Source organism: Bos javanicus, chromosome 27 (genome assembly GCF_032452875.1).
Source record: "Bos javanicus breed banteng chromosome 27, ARS-OSU_banteng_1.0, whole genome shotgun sequence".
Taxonomy (NCBI): Eukaryota; Metazoa; Chordata; class Mammalia; order Artiodactyla; family Bovidae; genus Bos; species Bos javanicus.
This window is the reverse complement of record NC_083894.1, coordinates 9,585,922-9,599,608: the sequence shown is the minus strand read 5'-3', so window position 1 is coordinate 9,599,608 and position 13,687 is coordinate 9,585,922.

Below are 13,687 nucleotides of genomic sequence, written 5' to 3'. Positions count from 1 at the left end.
TTACCATCTAGTATAAAAACAATGAAAATTGACCACTTCCTAAGTTTCCTACAGTCAAGTAAAGAAAATTTCAGTGAAGGGAAAGCTTGGAAAAAGGATGGTAGGAATCAACAGGACTTGAGGGAGGGTTAGAAGATGTGTGAGCCCTTGACAGACAAGAAGTAGGAAGGAGTGCTCCAGTTATGTAAAGAGGCATAGCCAGTGAAGAACAGAAGCGTGAAATACTATGGTAGCTAGGGGAATGGCACAACTTCAAGGCAGCTGGAATGAAGAGAAATACCTTGGATATCAGGCTGAGCCAATAACACAATCTCAAGAAGAGTTTCTATGTCATATGCAGGCATTTAGATTCGTCCTGACATCAAAGGGAATTTTTTTTTAATTGGGAAATGACCTTGTCAGAATGTCATCTTCAATGTTCACCCAGAGGGTGACATCAAGACTGTTCAAAGCTGGGCAGGTGGGCAGATGAGAAGTTGGAATCAGATTACAAAACTAATATAAAAGCACAGGGAAAAAGTGCATCTAATATGGGCAAGAGAAAGAAAGAGAAAATGTAAATTATAATTTAGAGTGAGGATTGACAAACAATGATGACTACTTACACTGTGATTGGGAATGGGATGTGAGATAATCTTGGAATCCAGATTACAGACTTGAGCAGCTCTGTGACTTTTGTGGATATTAACTGAGACAGAGAATCTGGCAAACAAGACCTTTGGTGGAAAAGTGATGAGTGCATCTATTTTTGGCATACAGAGGGTCCTGGGAGAAGTCCTAAAGGAGATATCCAAAGGTTTGAGACTGAGGCATGGATTTAGAAATGGTCTCTATATATCTTGTAATTAAATTTTGGGGTACTCATGGACTAATTTAAATGGAACCTGAAGTATCAAAATTGGAAAGACCAAGAAAGTTGCATTAGGGGAACTTGAGGGCAGAATGCTTCCAGTTTAAAGGATAAGTGGAGAGAGAATAGCCCATGAAAGAAATTGACTAAGGATATCCAGGGAGTTATGAAAGAACCATAATAGAATGATGTCAATTTGTCATGTTTCTTAACCTTTATAACAATTACATTGTTCTTGATGACTAAGATCATTAGTCTAATAACTATAATTAGTTATAATTATGTAAAACGGGAGTGTAAGTTAATGTGTTCTCTATTTACTGTTCTCAATAGGTCTCATTAATAGTGTTTATGAACAAAGTGTTTATCTCCATCTCCAGACTGTCTCTAAGGTCCTTCCAGCTGTAAACACAGACTGAACAGGAGCTCATGCTGTACTTAGAGTCATAGGCTAATTTCTAGTGATGCAAGTGGCTTGAACAGAATTTTGCACATAATAGTTGCTGTAAAAAATCTAGGTGACATTTTTTCAGTCTAATACTTTTTTTTTATACATAAGTGAATCAAAGCAAAAAAATGGTAACTCAAAAAGATCAAAATGATATCTAATATCATAGATGGGAGGGAAATGGAGAGGCCTTTATTCTCTAATTTCATCATCATTATTTTTTTCTCACAATATTATACTGCCTTTTCTCAGGCAATTTGGAATTTTTACAAACTAATACCTCTTAATTTATGGCAAAAAAAAACTATTCAATGAAACCTATCTTTTAACTATATCATAAGTTTACATTAAGCCAAGCACCCAACTTATTATTTTTTCATTTATTTAATAAGCTGTTTTTAGTATGACCTGACCTTCTCAAGTAGCAGGCCAGTCTCCTTAGCCATCCATAAACTGCAGGATGAGCACTTTCTTAAGCACTCTGTTAAGTGCTTAAATAATCAGACACTACTCTTGCAAAATAGATGGGAGTTATTTCTCCTGTTTATACTCTGTATATATCTATAAGTGCACTGACAAAATCAACGTCAGGATCATGCTGGGATGAGGAAGGGGGAAACCCAGGGCGTGAAAAGTTCACTAAGCTGAAGCCACCTTGGAGCACTTGCCGACCGGCCGCCTGCTTCTTCTTGTTGGTGCCTTCGTTAATTTGCAGATGCATTGTGCATTTCCCATTGTCTATATTATTTTCCCAATGTATTTACATTTGTATTTTGGTTTTATGGTTTTTATAAGTTAAATAGTATAGTGTCTGACTATAGTTATTGCTGAAGGCTAGAAGCCCCTAATAACATTCTGCAAATAATTCTTTCTTCCCCTTCCTTGTTTGATCTATGAAACAGCTTCCTTGTTTTTCTGACACAAGATGATAATAAGGGATGTATCAATCAATCCTAAAAGATAATGTTTCATTAAAAATGATGTCTGTGATCTGTCTTTATAATATAGTAATAGTCTAAAATTATATATTGTTCATTACATATTTATTTATATATAACATATAAAATGATTACATCATTAATGATATTACATAGAAATTATCTAAAATACTTGTAGCGTAAACTACTCTTCAAAAATATTAAGAAGTTGAGAACATGTATTTTGTCACACTTTAAAATCTGCTAATACTTAAAATATCATTTTTAACCAATAATTATTTATAAAGGAAAATGAACATAAATATGTAAGTGCAAATCGTGTTGTTGTTGTTCCGTCCTAAGTTGCGTCCTACTCTTTGTGACCCCATGGACTGCAGCACACCAGACGTCCCTGCTCTTCACTGTCTCCCATATCGCTCACTCACGTGCATTGAGTCGGTGATGCCATCCAACCATGTCATCTGCCGTCGCCCCTTCTCCTTTTGCCTTCAGTCTTTCCCAGCATCAGAGTCTTTTCCACTGAGTCAGCTCTTTACATCAGGTTACCAAAGGATAGCCATTGTAAATAGAATAATTGCCATCAGAAACTTTTCACTCGACTGTTTGTATAAATAATATAATAAGAGGAAAGTTTTGGTGTGGATATATTTATAAGATAATCTAACTTTATTAAAATCTGTTTTAAAGGTACAATTTGAATTTGAAAAAAACTGTAAAAGTGCATACAGGCATGGAGATTTATAAAATCATAAAACTGGACAGATCATTCTGTGTGAACATTTCTTTGTTATGCATAAAATTATAAAATTCAGAATGTAGTCAAGTCTTTTTACTTATAAAGAATCAAAACAAGAGGCATGATTTTTATACTTAAGTGGAAAGCATTTTTATAAACTGCATTTTCTATGTTTATCATAAAGGGGTTTACAAATGTCCAAAGACTTAAATGTACTTTCTTTTTTTTTTATTAATTTATTTTTTTTAATTTTATTTTATTTTTAAACTTTACAATATTGTATTAGTTTTGCCAAATATCGAAATGAAGATAAATGACATAAAAGAGTATTGAATAGGAGTTCCCCAATGTCTGTTGCTTTAAACATAAGATATATAATACCATCAATCTATGAGATTTATAAGCCAATTTTATAATCAAAGGGAAAGATCATTATACTTCAAGTGCTTCTGAGCTCGGAAGTTTCTAAGAAGCTTTTGAGTGTTCATGAATTTATGTGATCTTTCATATGGTAAAAGAAAGTAAATGCCCAATGTTGAAAAGCAACACATTTTCTTATTTTATTTTGATTCTAATAATTGCTAAAATTTGACAGCTAATAAATTCTGGAATATTTTAGATTGTAAATCAAGCTTATTTTTCACTGTTCATGTAACATGTTGGAGGGGTAGCTTTCAAAGAAAAAATTGAGGACAAATGATACAAATTGGTTTTAAAAATAGTGCAACTCAAAAAAAAGTATCACATAAGGGCTATAAATCCAAACAGCATTGGTATTATATCTTTTCATCTTTATTATTCTTTCAAATCCCAATCATGGATAATAACCTGTGAAAAATTTCCTGAATCAACTATGACTCTTTTTCTAATGACTGAGTATTCATGCTCCTAAGTTTGCTATATTTATCAACATGGAAGAACTATTTATGATACTCTCACCAAATAAAATTATCCCAAAGACTCAGACTTTCTAAATTTTTCAATTTCTTCTAATTTAGTTATGCTTATAAATAAATTTGTCTATTGTTCACATTGTACCATATGATTTCAAAGGTAATATTTTTTGTCTGAAATAATTCTCTAAGCACCAAAAAAAATACTTCCATTTAAACAGTAAAGTCATTTTGTAGTGAAACATTTTTCACTATGTGTCAGAAAATATATTTTGAAATAAATGTTTTACAAATTAGATTTACTATGGGGCTTCTCTGGTGGCTCAGATGGTATAGAATCTGCCTGCAATGCCGGAGGCCTGGGTTTGATCCCTGGGTTGGGAAGACCCCCTGGAAAAGGGAATGGGTAGCCATTCCAGTATTTTTGCCTGGAGAATTCCATGGACAGAGGTGCCTGGTGATCTACAGTCCACGGGGTTACAAAGAGTCAGACACGACTGAGGGACTTTCACTTCACTTCACTCACTTTCCATATTCAGAAGCTGAATCACAGGGTCCAAATTGCAGAGTTACTTTTCAGTGTGTTCACTTGATAGTATTCAGAGTTTCTGTGACCTCACACATCAGAGGTCATGTCACAGCACAGGAAGTTTGAATTTGGGGTGTGGCTTTTGCATTTTCCTCTTCACTGTTTTGAATTATGTTTCTGTTATTATGTAGGCTTCCTTTGTGGCTTAGCCGGTGAAGAATCCGCCTGCAATGTGGGAGACCTGGGTTTGATTCCTGAGTTGGGAAGATACCCTGGAGACGGGAAAGGCTACCCACTCCAGTATTCTGGCCCAGAGAATTCCATGGATTATATAGTCCGTGGAGTCGCAAAGAGTCGGACATGATTGAGCGACTTTCATTTCACTTCACTTAACATCTTAACTGCTGCTGCTGCTGCTAAGTCGCTTCAGTTGTGTCCGACTCTGTGCGACCCCAGAGATGGCAGCCCACCAGGCTCTTCTTTCCCTGGGATTCTGCAGGCAAGAACACTGGAGTGGTTGCCATTTCCTTCTCCAACGCATGAGAGTGAAAAGTGAAAGTGAAGTCGCTCAGTCGTGTCTGACTCTTCGCGATCCCACGGACGGCAGTCCACCAGGCTCCTCCATCCATGGGATTTTCCAAGCAAGAGTACTGGAGTGGGGTGCCATTGCCTTCTCCAACATCTTAACTGAAGGAAGAACAATCTCAAACCCAATCTTAGAGCTTCAGAGTAGGAGAGGCGTGTATGGAAGGACTTCCAGACTGTCAGAGTGTCAGTCCACCTAATTAAGGAGGAGCTGCAAAAGGGATTCCCTTGCCTCAGATCTATGTGATGAGTACTTACTGAGCATATAACTTCGGCTTAGAGCTGAGTTCCTTTTTGGGTGATCCAGAAGTGGTCCTAAACCATTCACTTTCTGGACTCATAAATCACAAGATCTACATCATGTGGAGTTTTTCTAAACAATGTTCATGAATAATCTTTTAATGTGGTAGAAAACACAAAATCTCTGTGCAGATGTCCTACTAGCAGAGGAAACCATTCAGGTAACTGTTGAGCGTTCCTTCAACTTTGTTCACATCTCAGCCTAAGGAAGAACAATCTGACCTCCTCCAAGGGTAGCCAACACATTTTCTTATTAATCAAGATGAACTATTATCATGGAAAAGAAAGCCTGCTGATTCCTCATAAACCTGGGACAAAGTGATACTGTTTTAGACTTTTCCTTGCCCCCAGAACTCCACAAACTTTTTGGATTGTGACTACAGTGACTTTATACAGTGATTATAAAATGAGGCACCCTGCAACTATACAGGAAATTGTACTGTGAGCTTCCCTGGTGCCGCAGACAGTAAAGAAACTGCCGGCAATGCAGGTGATCTGGGTTTGATCCCTGGGTTGGGAAAACCACCTAGACAAGGGAATGGTTACCCACTCCAGTATTCTTGCTTGGAAAATTCCGTAGACAAGGAGCCTGGTGTGTTATAGACCAGAAGGTTGGCCAGAGTTGAACATGAGTGAAGTGACTTTTTCACTTTTTTTTTTTAATTATAAATCATAAAAAGGAAGAAGAAAATAAGTGAAAGGGAGGAAGAAAGGAAAGAAAAAAGGAGAAAAATAAGGAAGTTATTAGCAGAAATAATTCAAGGACCTCTCAAAAAGAAGTAGAAAAAATAATTCACTGTTATGATTTCATGGCCATCATATATTAATGGCCAAATACATTAAAGTTTCATATATGTACATATTTTTAAGTAATAAAAATATTTATTGTATGAATATAAGATTTATTTGGGGTCCATAACTTAATGAAATCAGAGCATCAACATGTCTGAAGCAATGAAAGACAAAAAAATTCTAAATTTTGCTACATAAAATTTTGTAAGAGTATATACAGTAAACAAGCACAAGGCTATCAAAGGCAAATTACATATGGGGACATTTCTGGTAGCATCCTTAAAATATCAAATCCTTTAAAAAGTTCAAAAAAGTCCAAGTCTGATAGAAAAAAATAGCAAAAATTACTAAGAGTTTGATTACAGAGTGACCCTCATGAATACGTGCCTGTGATATGCTAAACATTAAAAAGCAAGCAAAGCATGTGATGATAAAATTGGCAGATGAAGTGGATTAAGGACCTACTATGTGCCAGGCAATTTAGCACCTTGTAGGAATTATCTTTTGCATGCCTCAACCTTCTCAGGTCAATATAATTAACATCCCTATTTTACAGAAAAGTGTAGTTTAGAGTGTTAAGGACTGAATGTTTGTTTCCCTCCAAAATTCATATGTTGAAACCTTGTATACCGCTTCAAGTTGTTAGGAGATGGGCTTTCAGAGGTGATAAGGAGTCGAGGAGGTCATGAGGGTGCATCCCCATGGAGTGACTGGTGCCCTTTGAGAGTCGTGAGAGACTCACTTCCCCTCTTTGATCTCTCCAAGTGAGGCTTCAAAGAGACATCATCTATTGCAAACTGTAAGAGAACTTGCACCAGAACCAGACCACACACGCACCCTGATCTCAGACTTCAAGCCTCCAAAACCATAAGAAATACACTTCTGTTGTTTTTAAGTGCAAATTTTATTGAATTTTGTTGTAGCAGCCTGAACAGACTAGGAAAGCCTATGCTTCTTGTAAAATTGATTAGATGAACAAAATTTAGACCATGTTCAATTCACTTCAGTTCAGTCACTCAGTTGTATCTGAATCTTTTCGACCCCATGAATTGCAGCACGCCAGGCATCCATGTTCATCACCAACCCCTGGAGTTTACCCAAACTCATGTCCATCAAGTCGGTGATGCCATCCAGCCATCTCATCCTCTGTCGTCCCCTTCTCCTCCTGCACCCAATCCTTCCCAGCAACAGGGTCTTTTCCAATAAGTCAACTCTTCGCATGAGGTGGCCAAAGTACTGGAGTTTCAGCATCAGTCCTTCCAATGAACACCCAGGACTGGTCTCCTTTAGGACAGACTGGTTGGATCTCCTTGCAGCCCAAGAGACTCTCAAGAGTCTTCTCCAACACCACAGTTCAAAAGCATCAATTCTTCAGCACTCAACTTTCTTCACAGTCCAACTCTCATATCCATACATGACCGCTGGAAAAACCATAGCCTTGACTAGATGGACCTTTGTTGGCAAAGTAATGTCTCTGCTTTTGAATATGCTATCTAGGTTGGTCATAACTTTCCTTCCAAGGAGTAAGTGTCTTTTAATTTCTTGATTGCAATCACCATCTGCAGTGATTTTGGAGCCCGCAAAAATAAAGTCTGACACGTTTCCACTGTTTCCCCATCTATTTCCCATGAAGTGATGGGACCAGATGCCATGATCTTCATTTTCTGAATGTTGAGCTTTAAGCCAACTTTTTACACTCTCCTCTTTCACCTTCATCAAGAGGCTTTTTAGATCCTCTTCACTTTCTGCCATAACGGTGGTGTCATCTGCATATCTGAGGTTATTAATATTTCTCCCGGTAATCTTGATTCCAGCTTGTGCTTCCTCCAGCCCAGCATTTCTCATGATGTACTCTGCATAGAAGTTAAATGAGTAGGGTGACAATATACAGCCTTGACGTACTCCTTTTCCTATTTGGAACCAGTCTGTTGTCCCATGTCCAGTTCTAACTGTTGTTTCCTGACCTGCATATAGGTTTCTCAAGAGGCAGGTCAGGTGGTCTGGTATTCCCATCTCTTTCAGAATTTTCCACATTTTATTGTGATCCACATAATCAAAGGCTTTGGCATAGTCAATAGAGCAGAAATAGATGTTTTTCTAAAACTCTCTTGCTTTTTTGATGATCCAGTGGATGTTGGCAATTTGATCTCTGGTTCCTCTGCCTTTTCTAAAACCAGATTGAACATCTGGAAGTTCATGGTTCATGTATTGCTGAAGCCTTGCTTGGAGAATTTTGAGCATTACTTTACTAACATGTGAGATGAGTGCAATTGTGTGGTAGTTTGAGCATTCTTTGGCATACCCTTTCTTTGGGATTGGAATGAAATGTGACCTTTTCCAGTCCTGTGGCCACTGCTGAGTTTTCCAAATTTGCTGGCATCTTGAGTGCAGCACTTTCACAGCATCATCTTTGAGGATTTGAAATAGCTCAACTGGAATTCCATCACCTCCACTAGCTTTGTTTGTAGTGATGCTTTCTAAGGCCCACTTGACTTCACATTCCAGATGTCTTATATTTGAATTGTTCTAAATGTCTTTGTGCAGAAAGAAAGGGCAAACATACTTTTCCCTGTTCCTCCTCCAAGAACAACTGAAATATCTGGATATTATATATAAAGAAAACACAAGCAGATTCTTAAAGGAAAGAAGAGGAACTAACTAGGTACCTAGGGACCCAAGGGACAGGAACAGCATGGTGGTGAGTTCCTTGGGTTTTCTCTTTTCCTCATATATCACAGACTCTGCTGGAGAAATCAGCCAACCAGTAAACACAATGGGTGAAGAAAACAACAACAACAAAAATAAAATCAAGTAAACAAACACACTTTCCTTAGCCAAAGGACCAGTCTTAAATTTCCAAAAATATTCATCCAGTAATAGTAACTCTACTCCAGCCACATACTACACACACAGATCCAACACTCTTCCCCTCCCTCTGCAGACAAAGGCATAGTTGCCTGCTCTTGTCCTGTGATAACCAGGTTAACGAGATGCTCCTGTCCTTCCCAGTCCCTCACCCTCCTCCACGTGGTGTTCACAGAAGGATGAATGGGGAGTGAAATGGCTAACTCCACTATATTAATAAGCCCCACCTTCCTTGCCTAGAGGTGTTATAATTATAGAGTAGAAGTCAAAGATTTGATAATGGTCAACCATTGGTGTTGAAAAAGTCCAATTAATTCTAGGTTCAGATGCTTGTAAATGTCTTTTGATGAAATGCATTTAAATACAGAAGTCAAAGCAAACTATATTTCTTCCTAAGGTTTATACATTATAGTTCAATTTAGTTCAGTCTCTCAATATTGTCTAACTATTTGTGAACTCATGTACTGCAGCATGCCAGGTTTCTCTGTCCATAAAACTCCACAATTGCTGAAACTCATGTCTATCGAGTCGGTAATGCTATCCAACCATCTCATCCTCTGCCATCTCCTTCTCCTCCTGCCTTCAGTCTTTCCCAGCATCAAGGGCTTTTCAATGAGACAGCTCCTCAAATCAGGTGGCCAAAGTATTGGAGTTTCAGCTTCAGCATAAGTCCTTCCAATGAATATTCAGGACTCATTTCCTTTAGGATTGAATGGTTTGACCTTCTTGCAGTCCACTGACTCTCAAGAGTCTTATCTAACACCACAGTTCAAAACCATTAATTCTTTGGTGCTCAGCTTTCTTTATGGTCCAACTCTCACATCCATAAATGACTAATGGAAAAGCCATAGCTTTGACTACAGACATTGGTTGGCAAAGTAATATCTCTGCTTTTTAATATGCTGTCTAGATTGGTCATAGATTTCTTCCAGGAGCAAGCATCTTTTAATTTCATGGCTGTAGTCACCATTTGCAAATGATTTTGGAGCCCCAAAAAATGAAGTCTGTCACTGTTTCCATTGTTTCCCCATCTGTTTGCCATGAAGTGATGGGGCTGGATGCCATGATCTTAGTTTTCTGAATGTTGAGTTTTAAGCCAACTTTTTCACTCTCCTCTTTCACCTTCATCAAGAGGCTTTTTAGTTCCTCTTCACTTTTTGCCATAAGGGTGGTGTCATCTGCATATCTGAGGTTATTGATATTTCTCCCGGCAATCTTGATTCCAGCTTGTGCTTCATCCAGCCTGGAATTTTGCATGATGTACTCTGCATATAAGTTAAATAAGCAGGGTGACAATATATAGCCTTGACGTACTCCTTTCCTGATTTGGAATCAGTTCGTTTTTCCATGTCCAATTCTGACTGTTGCTTCTTGACCTCCATGCAGATTTCTCATGTAATATGATCTGATATTGCCATCTCTTTAAGAATTTTCCAGTTTGTTGTGATCCATATAGTCAAAGGATTTAGTTGAGTCAATGAACACCAGAAGTAGATGTTTTTTTTTCTGGAATTCTTTTGCTTTTCCTTTGCTCTAACGGATGTTGGCATTTTGATCTCTGGTTCTTCTGCCTTTTCTAAATCCAACTTGAACATCTGGAAGTTCTCGGTTCAAACACTGTTGAAGCCTGGCTTGGAGAAATTTGAGCATTACTTTGCTAGCGTGTAAGGTTAGTGCAATTGTGCGGTAGTTTGAACATTCTTTGGCATTGTCTTTCTTTGAGATTGAAATGAAGACTGACCTTTTCTAGTCTTGTAGCCCCTACTGAGTTTTCCAAATTTGCTGGCATATTGAGTGCAGCACTTTCACAGCATCATTTTTCAGGATTTGAAATAGCTTAGCTGAAATTCCATCACCTCCACTCACTTTGTTTCTAGTGATGCTTTCTAAGGCCCACTTGACCTCGCACTCCAGGATGTCTGGCTCTAAGTGAGTAACCTCACCATCAAGGTTACCTGGGTCATAAAGATCTTTTTTTGTATAGTTCTTCTGTGTATTTTTGCCACCTCTTCTTAATACCTTCTGCTTCTGTTAGATCCATATCATTTCTGTCCTGTATTGTGCCCATCTTTGCATGAAATGTTCCCTTGGTATCTCTAATTTTCTTAAAGAGATCTCTAGTCTTTCCTATTTCATTGTTTTCCTCTATTTCTTTGCATTGATCACTGAGGAAGGCTTTCTAATCTCTTCTTACTATTCTTTGGAACTCTGCATTCAGATAGATATATGTTTGTTTTTTTTTATCCTTTGCCTTTGCTTCTCTTCTTTTCTCAACTGTTTTTAAGGCCTCCTCAGACAACCAGTTTGCATTTTTGCATTTCTTTTTCTTGAGATGGTTTTGATCATGGCCTCCTTTACAATATTATGAACCTCTGTCCATATTTCTTCAGGCACTCTGTCTATCAGATCTAATCCCTTGAATCTATTTGTCACTTCTACTTTATAATCATATGGGATTTGATTTAGCTTATACCTGAATGGTCTAGTGACTTCCTGTACATTCTTCAATTTAAGTCTGATTTTGGCAAGAAGGAGTTCATAATCTGAGCCGTAGTCAGCTCCCGTTCTTGTTCTTGCTGACTGTATAAAGCGTCTTCATCTTCAGCTTCAAAGAATGTAATCAATCTGATTTTGGCATTGACTATCTGGTAATGTCCATGTGTAGAGTCATTTCTCATGTAATTGGAAGAGGGTGTTTGCTATGCCCTGTGTGTTTCCTTGGCAAAACTCTGTTAGCATTTCCCCTGCTTCATTTTGCACTCCAAGGGCAAACTTGCCAGTTACTCCAGGTATCTTTTGACTACCTACTTTTGCATTCCAGCCCCTATGATGAAAAGGACATCTTTTTTTTTTTTTCCCTTTGGTATTAGTTCTATAATGTCTTATAAGTCTTCATAGAACCATTCAACTTTAGCTTCTTCATCACTAGTGGTTGGGGCATAGACTTGGATTACTGTGAGACTGAATCTTGGAACAGAGCAATGCTCATTCTGTCATTTTTCAGATTGCACCCAAGTACTGCATTTCAGACTCTTTTGGTGACTCTGAGTGTTACTCCATTTCTTCTAATGGATTCTTGCCCACACTCATAGATGTGATGCTCATCTGAATTAAATTCATCCACTCGAGTGGATGAATTATGAATTAAATTCATCCACTAAAACTAGAGTTTTAGTTTTAGTTTTACACTAGTTTTTACACTAAAATTTAGTTTTAGTTTTTATGCTAAAACTAAGTACATTTTAGTTCATTATAATACACAAACCTTTTAAATTCTCATTTTAAAAATCCCTACATTGCATACATTCAGTATTTATATTGTGGAGAATGTATATAGCCATATGTGTATATGTCTATACATACATACATATGAAAGTGTTAGTCACCCAGTCATGTCTGACTCTTTGTGACACATGGACTGTAGCCCACCAGGCTCCTCTGTCCATGAAAGATTAATAAATATGACTGTGTTAAAGATATATGATCAGAAACTTGTAATTTTGTATAAATTATCAACTGAAAGTGTAATGAATTTAAAAATTCATTGTATATCAAGTGTTTCTAACAGAGGAAAACATGGGTAGTAAAACTGTTTTGGTTATTGAAAGTAGTCCATGAAATGATGAAGAAACTGATGAGAAAGGTGAAAGTTCAGAGAATCAGTAAGTGTATTTTTTCATAAATTGTGATAGTGGTTAAAAGTTGTATGCAGACAATATATTATACCTGCTATTATATGATGATTATAGCTGGGTTTTCCCACTAAAATACATTTTTCTGTGCTAGAAGGTAATATGCCCCCCCAAATACTCATTTTTCCATTTCTAAAATATATAATAAGCCTAATAAATGTGTTTTAGTGGGTTAACTAATATATTCCTTTACTTTAAAAAGTGTAACATGATACCTTTTTTAATAAACATTAAAGTTTTATTCTCTGCTAGTATAGCAGTGCGTCTATAGACACTGTGCATATCAGCATTTCTAACTCTTTCAAGTACATAAAGGTAGCATCTCTCTGGTACTATATTGCGGAAATAGTGTGCTTGACTTTCTCGTGTCTTGGGCAGCAGCAAGGCCAGGGGTGCTGGCCTTCACACGGGCGCTGCGAGTGCAGGCCGCTCTGCACTGCGGAGGGCCGGTCTGTGTGCGGGGAAGCAGCTCCCCGACTGCTCACGGCCCTGACCGTCCCTCAGGGGAGCCACCTCCCAGGGAGGAACATCTGCCCCAAAAGGGCCTCACCGGGGCTTTGCATTCATCCTCAGAACAGGGGAGGGAGGAGCAGGAGGACTCAGAGGACCAACGTGCCTCATCGCACCTCCGCCGGAGAGCAGGGATGGAGTGAGGACTCTAAGCTGGGGGAGCAGGCTGAAGGGAACCGCGAGTCCGAGTCGGCGTGGGCCTCTGAGTGGATCTCCGCTGCTTCATCTGCACAGGGTCAGGCGATGTGACAGTTTTCTTCTGGCCCTGGGCTTCTGTGGAATTGTGATTAGTGACAGTCACCACCATTTGTGAGGTCCTCACTGTGTGGCAGCCATGCGGTCAAGTGCTTTTGCACGTCTGGTTTAAATCTCACGACCACTGTGTGGGGTGGTCCTGTTACTGCCACCCCAGCTTTCAGGAGTTATTAATAGCAAGGGCACACAGCCAGCACAGGTGCAAGGGCTCAGACCCCTATCTGTGTGAATCTGAAGACAGGCTTTTTAATTTTGGTTCCTGTATTTGCATACTTATTTTAAATAGTTTATTGA